General features: G+C 36.3%; 2 long non-coding RNA genes across 2 annotated transcripts; one reads left to right on the top strand and one right to left on the bottom strand.

The window, feature by feature from the left end:
* Positions 1–8,289: 8,289 nt before the first annotated feature.
* LOC145138666 (uncharacterized) lies at positions 8,290–8,885 on the bottom strand. Its single transcript, XR_013721651.1, has 2 exons — positions 8,799–8,885; positions 8,290–8,559 (listed from the first exon to the last, which is right to left on the bottom strand). It is a non-coding gene; the product is annotated as an uncharacterized LOC145138666 (long non-coding RNA).
* A 971-nt stretch (positions 8,886–9,856) lies between these two features.
* Positions 9,857–11,502, top strand: LOC145138665 (uncharacterized). The gene is made up of 2 exons (XR_013721650.1): positions 9,857–9,988; positions 10,980–11,502. It is a non-coding gene; the product is annotated as an uncharacterized LOC145138665 (long non-coding RNA).
* The last annotated feature ends 339 nt before the right edge of the window (positions 11,503–11,841 follow it).

The following is an 11,841-nucleotide window of genomic DNA, read 5'->3' as shown; positions in this document are numbered from 1 at the left end:
CCCGTCGAAGTTTCGCGACGGAACCGGCTCGGCACCGGGAAGACGTAAATAGTGAATTTACGATAGAGGACTTTTTAGCCTTAGTGATCTAAACAAAAGTTGTAGTATACGTTAAACCGAGAACATACAAAAAAAGAACGGCCAAATCTGACTTCGTATGAGGAAGTTATGAATTTTCTAAGATTTGGCATAGCAGTGCACGGCCCGAAACTCGAATTTTAGATCGAGCGGTTTTTGGCCTACGCGACCTAAATGAGAATTGAAGATCTCATTAATAGAACTCAACGGTAAAAAGACAGACGAAAACGGAGTCCGTATGTAGAAGTTATGAATTTTACACGGACATTTAACAGTATAATCTTCTTGTACTGTTAAATTTAAGATCGGTCGAGAATTAGCCAAAGGAGTCTAAATGAAAGTTGTAGAACTTTTTTTTACTACGCATGGATATAAAGAACGTCGAAAACGGAGCTCGTATGCGAGAGTTATGATTTTTCTAAGTCGGGAGGGTGCTGTGCGAGTTTTGGTGACGCGGCGCGATCACAGCCGTTGCTTCCTCCCCAAGGCAAGCCACCAGATGGCGACACGTGGCACATTACGCCCAGCGTAATTTTAAGTACGGTCAGCGTACTCGGCGCTGGCAGCCTATAAATAGAGGCGCAAATATCCCATTTTCTTCACAACTCTCTACTTCTTTCCTCCCAAATACCCCCAAACCTTCAAGGTTTTTCCCTAGCACCTCCAAGGTGTTAGAAGCAAGTCCCGGAGCATCGGGAAGCTCCGAGAAGAAGAGCTATCGGCTCGGAAACGCTGCTCCAAGCGAAACCCGATTTTCGAGAAAACCCGTTGTAAGTGAGCTACGCCTACGTTATTTTTAATATAGCTTTTATTTAATTATAGTAACGTTATTAGGACTTTATAATAATTATTTAGGTTATTATTAGGGGTTATATAAGTGTCGTTATAATATCTTTTGAACCACTCGCGGTACGGGGAATCTGGTTTAAAGGGTCGCATATGGTTGTTGGATTTTAGAAGTGCTATATGCCAAAATGATCCTGCCCTCCGGTGTTTTATGTCTGGCCCCTGTTTGTACATAGTGGGTGAAGAGTATTGTTTAACGCTTATATAATAGTAATAATAGCTAGACTATTAATTAGTCTCAGTGAATATTAGACTAAACCCTAGTGGTAATGATACTAGGTTTTGTCGAAGGAAATTGTTTTAAGAGTAACGAAGTGCCGTCCGAGTACCGAGTCACCACCTTTTCAAGTGAGTGCATAGTTACTTTCATCTTACACATAGATATGAAGTATTTTATATAAATTACGTGCTACGTGTGCATATTATCTGTATACTTGCTATCTATGCTGGATGAACGATTTTATACATGTTTTAAATGATTTAAACTGTATATGTATTTTATGTCTACAAAATGTGTTGGGTAAAACATAGGTAGATGTAATAGTTGCTGTGTGACAAAATAAAATAATGAGAGGCCTCGTTATAGATGTTGATGATCCAGTCATCTAGCGGAGTATAGATGACGACCACGGACTATTCTAGACAGTCCAGTGGAACGCTAGCAGGCTCGCAACCTGTAGGTGTTTATTTGAACTGTATGCTCACCAACAGTACTCCATCCCCCACATGGTTGCCTTATTTGACATGAATTGCTGATGAACCCCCGAAGCATGTGTTGTCACCCCGATGAAAGTCCTCAGACTAGGTCCCTTGTGTTAGATGTTTTAGGGACGTAAAGTGAGGATAACGGGAAGGCGTAATCGGGTTTGATTGGTTTGATAAAGTTAATAAACTTATTTATTGTGGGTTGAAAACCCTATGTGCTCACCAGGCTCCCAAGCCCGAACCACTCAGTTTCTTGTATTACAGGTAGTGGCGCATGAGCATAGATGTTTGGATGAGAGATAAGGGATTATAGGCCTGTAAATACGAAATAATGTAGTAAGGCTTATGTTGTACTGTTTATGATTTGATCTGTATCGAACATGACATCCCGAGGTTTTTAATGAAATACATTTCTATGGAAATGCTTTGATAAATCTTTATCATATTTTGTATTTGGGAACAAATTCCGTAACTCTTTATTTAAAATGTTACTCTGATTTTTTAATCAAAGCATAAACAAAATCGGTCTTTTCTGGCCGTGAAAATGGGGATGTCACACTTTGTGTTAGATCTATTTGTTTATGTATGTATATGTGTGTTTTTTTGCATGTTATATGCTGTGATTATGTGCTAAAACCTCATGAAACTCGAAATTGCTAACAAAACTTGGTAATATTTGCAAACTAAATCATTACATGCAACTTACTATGAAAATGGAAAGTTTAAAACATGTTATGATACACTAGAAAACAATCCAAAACCGTTTACGAGGCCATTTTTGACAAATAAACAAAAAGGTGAAGCCTTTAGGAAATTCACGGTTTTTCAGGGACCAAAAGAGTCATTTTTATATAAAAATGGGTCTTAAAGATATTTATGGTTTTAAAAGGGCCAAAATTGTTAATTTTCACAAAATGGGCTTAAAGTTGGGCCTTCACGGTTTCATGGGCTAAATTTGTAAACTTTTGACTTTTGTGGGTTAAATTTTCATTTTAAACAAATTTGAGCCAAAATGTAAATTTTCGGTTAAATGGGCTGAAAATGTAAATTTTATTAAACTTGGGCCGAAAAGGTTAAATTTCTATACATTTGGGCCGCAAATGTCAATTTTCATCAAAATTGGGCCGAAAATGTAAATTCTAACAAAAGTGGGATAAAAATGGTATTTTATTTAAAATAAGCCCTTAAATGTAAACTTTTGGTCTTAATGGACCTAAAGTGTCATTTTTACCAAAAATGTGCCTAAATCGTAAATTTTCGGCTTAATGGGCCAAAAATGTCATCATTACGAAAAGTGGGTCTTTTATGTCATTTTGGTAAACAATTGAGCTTAAACAACCAACGTAATAACAAACGGACTAAATACGTCATTTTCACTTTTATTGGGCCAGGAATATACCTTACATGTTTATTGGGCCTTAGTGGTCCATTTACATGCTTATTGGGCCTGGAACATACCTTACATGTTTATTGGGCCTTAGTGGTCCTTTTACATGCTTATTGGGCCTGGAATATTCATTACATGTTTATTGGGCCTCAGTGATCCAGTTACATGCTTATTGGGCCTTATACTTTCATCACATGTCATTGGGCCTTAGTGACCCATTTACATGCTTGATACGTCTTGTATATCCATTTCATATTGGACCTTATAACGTAAATACATACACGGAAACATTATTTTGAAACGGTAAACAATGTGATACATTGTTCGCATAAATTTAGTTAAGGTTCTTGTGAGACGTTCTTTCATGCGTACCTACCTAGTGTACACCCTTAATTCCTATAGTTATAACTAGAGTCTCCTGGAGGGAGAGCGAGAATTTGTGTATAGATCTATACTGGGTTGACAGCCCTGCACCTGAGCTGTTCGCTACAGCTAGACTAGGCCAGTATAGGGTGACAAACGTCTTACCTTAAACAAGCGACGCCTGAAAAATGTCATGACAGGCAGATCAGTCATATCAAGTATGGTTATAACGACTCACATAGAAATTAACTCCACTGTAAAATTTACGGAATACATAAACAATTATGCAGTTGCGATACTATACAAACACCATTCTACGGTGTTAGGGTTTTAAGACCACAACACTTTTATAAACAGAAAATATCGGATTTTCTGGGAAAACACACAATTATACATTACCTTCTACTTACAACAGAAAACATGGGAATTCTGGAATACACTCTTTATACATTTTCAAAACAGAAACACACATGCTTTAATACAAGATTTGATACAAAGCGTTCAAACCATTTATCTCTTTTACAGAAAATATCGGATTTTCTGGTGTTTACAAAGTGATACAAACTTTTCATACAAATATGCTTATGAACTCACCAACATTATATATGTTGACCATTTTCAAAATAACTTGTATTCTCAGGAAATCGTTAAGCAGGTTGGCCTTCAAGAACTCATGGATTTTGATGTATTTTTGCTATCATCATACACTTATATTTTGGGAATGTAATTTTGTAACCAAAACATTGATGTAAACAATGACAGTTTTATTATTGTATGTGTGATGATGATGTTGTCTTGACTCAATTATATACACTGTGATGGTATTACAAGATGAAGTCACCCAAACCCCCGGATGTTTCTGCCGTTTCTTCAGTTAAGGGGTGTGACACATTCTATTTTGATGTTCTTCATGCTTGAACCTTGAATAAGATCATTCTTATTGGTTGAAAAGAGTGTTAGGTTTTATTTCCAAAAAAAGCTTCATAAACTAGAAAATTAGCAAATAGAAGACTTGATTTTTTGAAAATAACATATGCTAATTTACACCCACCAAGGATCATCTTGCAAGTTATAGACGATTAAGACACCAACCAAAGAAAGGATGAAGAAATAACATCCTTTGTAGTTCTTTGGGTCCTTTTAGGAGGCTAAGAAGTTGATGAAGAATGTATGAACTTTTGAGACACCAACATGAAACCAACTTGATATAGATGCTAGTCAAAATTCTTAAGCTTTAAGTCTATATCCAAATATGCCTTAAAGAGAGTAAAATGCAAGCAAGTAATCTTCTAACACTTCTTTGCAAGAGAGAATATGAGAGAGTGTGAGGGAGCTACAGTTTTAGTGAGTAAAAAATGAATGAATGAAAGCCTTCATAAAGCTAAATCATTACCCAAGAGTTCTTAACACTTTTAGCACTTCATACCCTAAATCCTACATGTGTCCCATGCCTCTTAAGCTATGCTTACTTTCCATTATTATATTCAAAAGACCATGTCTTGTTTCGTAGAAACTATCTCATCTTTTTTTATATAAAAAGAGAAGAGAAGTTTATAAAATTCTTATAAATCTTTATAAGATATAAACTTTAACTTTTAGCTAAAAGACAAAAGCGTGTTTCTAGTCCAAAATAATGTACATGACTTAATAAATCATACCATATGATATATTATGTTACTTGCTAATGAAATTAATATTCCCATGAAACAAATAATTTCCAATTAATTATAAGAGTTTATTGAATATTTATTGAAATCAATTTCTAATAAATAATAAATTGTATCAAGTTGTTGTTAGTGTGGCTCATTAGTATCATATGTTAATTAGCAATATGACTTTAATATGACTCTTGAGCATACTAGATATTTCAATATCCCACTTACGCAAGACTCATATTAGACTGATATACACAATGGTGAACATCTAGCAACATTTCACTGCCCCAAACAATATATGAATTTGTGTCTTTCTAACACAACCAATTCCCCAGAAGCTCAAAGATATAATTGGTGTATAAGGTAAGTTTATCAGTTATCCCTTTGTCACATACATCATGTTAAACATGAGTTGCAGATAGAAATTAATCTCATCTAGTGTTCAACTTTTGGTAAGGCGCCTTAGATGTCTAACTCTCAACACATAACAGGAACAAATCCCATCTTGACCACATAAGCCTCTTGCATAGTTCGTACCATACCTAAAAATGGCTTTTATAACTGCTCAGTTAAGGATCAACATTTGACCATATTAAAGCACAACACTCCTTAAACTTATGTCTCACTGTGTATCCCAGGTGTTAAGGATACAAAGATAATACCTTTTAATCAAATATCACTCATAATAGCAATCCATGAGGTGATCTTGATTTGGGTAAGTTCAATATCAGTTCTCTGACAAGTACCTATGAATATTGGTTACAACCCATTTCCTACTTACATGTGGTGAAAGTCAACCAATCCAATTCATATCCGTCTTACTTTATAATTGCTACAACAGTTATAACCAACTATGAACTTCTAGAATAATAAAATTATTCATGACTATAAATAGGGTCTTAGGGATTTCATTCTTCCTTGCACCTTGGCTTAAAGTTTCTCCAACTCTTCTTCCTCCCCCGTTTTGGGACGATTTCTATCCCTCTTACGATTTGTGAAATTGACGCTTCTCCACTCTTTGGTGTCATTGGGTGATACCATTAGAGGGATTCTGGTTTGGGTCCTCTCATCCAAGAAACTTCGTGGAGGATGAGATCTCAAGCATGGAGATGAAGAGCTACAAATGAGGTATGTTTTTCTTCTTTGTATTTTTTGTTTTCCAGGGTAGATGTAATTAGCATGAAACCATAGATCCATAGATTGCATGTACACTTAGGTATATTGCAGTTTTGATTTTTCTGCTACCTAGTTTAGAGTGTATTTGATGCGTAGAAAACCTAACAGAGCGTGCATATGAAGACAAATTTGTTGTACGTCGTATTAAATATAAAGACGGGTGAAGGTGAGGTATTGTAAAACACCGTCTAAACTGCGATAGTAAGTAGGGTCATAAAATGGATCGCCTACTTCGGCATCAAGTTTAGAGTTAGTATCGTTGGGGGTGGCAGTAGGTTTATAGCCAGACATGTCGGCACGCTCGATGATCTCTTTGGCTTATTGAGTTTGACTTAAAAATAGGCCCTTCGAATGACGGTGAACGGATATTCCAAGAAGGTAGCTCAAAGGTCCAAGATCCTTCATTGGAAATTCCTGTTCTAGAAGCTTCATAAATGTATGTCGAAGACTATGATAGGAAGTTGTGAGAATAATATCATCAACATAGAGTATTAAGTGGGATACATCATTACCATTTCGGTAAATAAAGAAAGAGTGTTCAGAAACACTATGCTTGAAACCCAAAGTTCCAACATAATTAGCAAAACATCGGTACCATGCACGTGGGGCTTGTTTAAGACAATATAAGGATTTTTTTAAGAAGACAAACGTGATTTGGATGACGATTGTCCCGAAAACCCATTTGTTGATGCATGTAAACCATTTTTGATAGGTTTCCATGTAGACACACATTTTTTACGTTAAGTTGATGTATTGGCCATGATTTGGAGACTTTAAGACTTAAGACTATGTGTATAGTAGCGGGTTTTAGAGTTGGGCTAAATGTCTCGTGACAGTCAATACCAACCTGTTGTGAACGTCCATCGCCTACCAATCGTGCTTTGTATTGTTCAAAGGAACCATCAGATTAATTTATTTATGAAAATCCACATAGAACGAATGATATGCATATCCGATGTTTTTGGTACTAACAACCAAGTCTTATTCTCAATTAGTGCATTAAACTCGTCATTCATAGCTTATTTCTAATTCGGATCGGATAACGCATCCTTGGTATTGTTAGGAAGGGAAGAACCGGTGTTAATAGAAGAGACATTGAATATTTTTTTAGGCTTAGATATACCAGACATGCTTCTTGTATGTATGGTGCGAGTTTGAGGTGGGATAATAGGAGGCAGTGGAAGTGGAGAGAGAGGAGGTGATGGGTTGATATTGGGAGGGTTGTTTGAGCCTTGAGTAGGGCCTAGAGAAGGCTGGTTCAAAGGGGTTTAATGAACTGATGGGGTTAGAAAAGAAGACGGAAAAATGAAAGAAGGGTGAATAGGGTCGGTGAGAAAGTTGTAAAAGCATGGCGTTGAAGGGGGATGTTGTTTGAATGGGAAAATATGCTCATCGAATAAGATATGGTGGGAAATAATGATCTTTTGGTTTGGATGTCATAACATTTATACCCATGAAGATCGTTGGGGTACCCGCGAAGATACATGGAGTGGATCGAAGTTGTAATTTATTTATGGTGGAAGATGGAAATAAAGGGTAGCACAAACATCCAAAAACACGTAAATGTTTATAAGAAGGAATATGTTTGTATAAAAGATGTGTAGGGTATGGTTGTGGAGTGTTTTTTTTGGAACAATATTTAAAAGATAAGTTGCAATTTGTAGAGCGTGGTGCCAAAAGGAGGCGGGGGCGTTGGCATGGGAAAGTAGTGTTCAGATAATATTGTTAATAACATAAATTTTACGCTTGACTTTCCCGTTTTAGGATGATGTATGAGGACAAGAAAAGTGAAAAACCATGCCATTTGAGGAACAAAAGGAGTGAAATGCTTTGTTATTGTATTATGTGTTGTTGTCACATTGAAAAGCTTTAATGTTTGTAGAAAAGTGAGTTTTGACAAAGTTACTAAAAGAAAGGAATGTAGAGAAGACTTGAGACTTATGACCTAAGGGAAAAGACCATAAAAGATTAGAATAGTCGTCAAGAAAAAGTACGTAATAACGATGTCCTCCGGAACTCAACACCGGTGAGGTCCAAAGTCACTATGCATAATATCAAAAGGAGTAAACGTATTAGATATTGAATCAAAAAACAACAATTTAACCTGTTTACCAAAAGCATACGCTTGACAGAGTAAAGAAGGTTTAGTACGATTACAAGATATAAACTTATTTTTCTAAGCAAACTTAAAATAGCGGCGCCTGGATGTCCTAAATGGTGATGCCAAAGGTCTTGAGAAACTGTAGAAAAAGCTTGAGGTTGTCAAATTGTTTGAAGAGTGGAAGATGGAAGCGGATAAAGATCAATCTTGTTATTGCAACTCATGAGTCGTGTCCCCGCTTGGTAATCCTTCACAAAAATAGCATAAGGATCGAACTCAAGTGATAAATTATTGCAAGTAGATAGAAAACGAACGAAAATAAGATTTTGAATAAGATAAAGGGAATAGAGAACGTTTTTAAGGTGAATCGGTGGGTGAGAGAGTGAAAAGGAAGTGTACCCGTATACATGAATAGGAATTATGTGTCTATTACCAAAAATTATATGTTTATTTAATGCACGTAATTTTCAATAAGAAATAAGCGTACCTTGGGAACCCGTCATGTGTGATGTTGCACTGGTGTCAAAATACCAATTATCACCGGGTTGTTGTAACGAAAGAGCATGCATAGCTCGAGCGAGGTCGGTTTGCGAGTATTGCGGATTTTGAGAGTTCGTAGTTGTGTGGTCATGTTGTGGTCGAGGACCCAAAATACCAGCTTGTTGGTTGTTTTGTGTGAGGGTGGGCCTAGTCCATGAAGAAGTGGGGTAAGGACAAGGTGGCGTAGCCCATGGAAGTATGGTCCATGCCCATAGGGAATATTATGCCCAAGAAGGAGGACGTTGATATTGTGTGTGGTTTTGTGGTTGCGATCTGGAATAACCAGATCGGTCTCCACTACCTCGACCTCTGCCTATGTAGCTTCCACGACCACCCCATTCCCTATAATTAGTGTGGCCGGACCTGTTATCAGCAGAAGACGGTTGCGTTGGTTGGTGATTAACGGCGGTAGTAGTCGATCCCGACGATTGGGTTCCGGCGGTAGTGGATAAAAGAGCAGTAGTAGGGTTCTGATAAGCTTTGGGAGTCTCTTCAAGGATTAGCTTCAATCGAGCTTCCTAGAAGAGTGGTAGGGGTCAGATTGTTGGATAAGGGTTGCTATATTATCATAATTAGAGTTGAGAGTCGAGATACGTTGTAAGACTAACCGGTGTGCTAAAACAGGGGTTTTTAACTCTTGACAGTATGCAAAGACGTTAGGGAAGTTGTCAAGTTTGAGATTGCCGAATTGAGGTTCCAAGTAAAGAGCCTTGGAGTTTTTGTTGTCTTGGAATATATTTGTGAGGGTTTCCCATGCTTGTTGAGCCTTAACATCAGGTTGCAAAATGGTATTGAGCATGTCGGTTGAAATTGTGCTGTAAATCCATTGGAGCACAATAGCATCGAGGCGTTCCCAAAGGTCTTTAGCAGTGGCAACGGCGGCAATGACGGCTGCATCAGTAGATGGAGTAGGTGATGCGGCTAGTGGTTCTTTTGAAGGGATGATGAGTCAAGAACTTGATAAGCTCTGCAGTGAATCTTGGAAAGAGTATCCCAGGAAGTTTATTGCCCTTTGACTAATAAGGGTAGAGAAGAAAGAAGGAAGAAAGCAAGAACATAACTGACTAAGTAGGGTAGAGAAGAGCGTCAAGCAAGGGAAGAAAAGGCCAATTATGGCTCTGATACCATGAAAAAATGGTAAATTTCTCTGTGTCCTCTCCTTACCCGTCAACTATAAATACATAATACAAGATTATAATATATGGAAATTGTAAACTGACTAGGAGACTATCTAATCTATATTATATGTTTATCTAAATCTATGATTCTATGTTTATCTTATTAATCTAAGAATTATAATTAGTGAACTACCTTAATGCTTTGGCAAAGAAAACATATGTATCAATCAAGATTTTTAAAGCTTATCTTTTATATTTTAATAGCCCAAATAATTAATCTATCCAAGGTAGAGGTGCACAAATATAAGTTTTAACAGAAGTAGGTTTTTTCTAAAAAACCGGTATGATTTTTAACCAATTTTTTCGAGATCGCTTTTGTTTTAAATGATATTAGTAATGATATAAATGTGAAAATATATCAATATATAAGACCTTGTCGGGTATAATTGTATGAAATTAACTTTTTTCGTTTATACGACACGACCCGGACCGACAACTAATATTTATTTTATTTTATTGAGATTTTCTAATATATGCCCTAAGGGCACATATAAGAAGCATTGATTGAAGTATTAATTATAATGAATATTATCATAATAATTAAATGGTACTATTTCTTATAATTAATATTTCAATTAATGCTTATCATATGAGCCTTTAGCACATATTAAAAAATCTCTATTTTATTTTATTTTCTATCCATATCATTTAAATAGGGAATCATATGGTGAAAATAACACATGTAAACCCCACAACACTACTTAGCATAATCGGATACTCTACAGTTTTTGTAGTAAAAAAGTTTTCTTCGTTGAAGATAAACAGATGTAACAGTAACAATTAGTGTTAAAAATTAAAATCATAGCAGAAACTAGTTCATTTATCGTTGAATAGTGTAAAACTAAGGTGAAAAAGAGCCAAGTAACACAACAACTTTGTGAAACAATAATAAAGATTGCCTTTATTAATTAAGTACCGAAATAAAATAAGGATAAAATAAACATTTACAGATGTAGTAGGAGCGCTTCAGAGAATACAACACGATGAAGAAGTAGATTCTTCTTCGACAACAGTAGAACCTTCAGCTGCTGACTTAACACCGGGCCACCCTTTGCACATACAGAGATCGCCATGGGGAATTCCCTTGTAAACGGCGGAGACATGAAACCCACAACCACCCCATGTGGTTTTGCCGCACTTGGAACACTTGACCTCATAACACATCCTGTTAACTCGCCTCTTCAATCAGAACAAACCTTCCTTCTCTTTGTCGATGCTTGTGAGGGTTCATTGATGAATGGAAGTCCTCTGTCCTTTTTTGGCCAGCTAGCGTGTGTGTATAAATATAAAACCATTGGCCTTATCAATTTCTTGTTGTGTTGCTTTCGTTGGTGTCCTACTGGCAGATTAAAGTTGTTTTTTTGTCGGCTAATTAGTCTGCAATTTAACGAGAGACTTAATGGTTGATAAGAAATCAAAAGTCTAAATAAATTACCGCTTCAAGTGGATTTTCGTGAAGTGGTATTAAAAGTACCATTGGTTTGAGCATTATTAATTAGTTGTATAAAAAGTAGTACGTTTTTAGTACGCAAGTTGCCTTGAAGTCGAAGTCTACCATGTTTAAATAACTCGTACATGAATGAGTCTTGGATATGAAATTTATTTGTTACTAAATTAATTGATTGAACTTTGAATAATCCATGTTCTTTAGGTAGATTATGTTTCATTCCCGACCACTTGGACACTGTTTGCCAGATATAATAAGGATTTATAGTTTATATTAGGGGTGACCATTATACAGATCAAACCCTAAAATTGTCCGAACCGAACCTTAATTGGGTTTTCAGTTTCAGGTTATTCGAGGAGGATCTC

The sequence above is a fragment of the Lactuca virosa genome, chromosome 9 (genome assembly GCF_052849685.1).
Source record: "Lactuca virosa cultivar CGN04683 chromosome 9, Lactuca_virosa_CGN04683_v6, whole genome shotgun sequence".
Classification (NCBI taxonomy): Eukaryota; Viridiplantae; Streptophyta; class Magnoliopsida; order Asterales; family Asteraceae; genus Lactuca; species Lactuca virosa.
The sequence above is the reverse complement of the archived record's forward strand: the minus strand, read 5'-3'. Positions and strand labels throughout refer to the sequence as shown.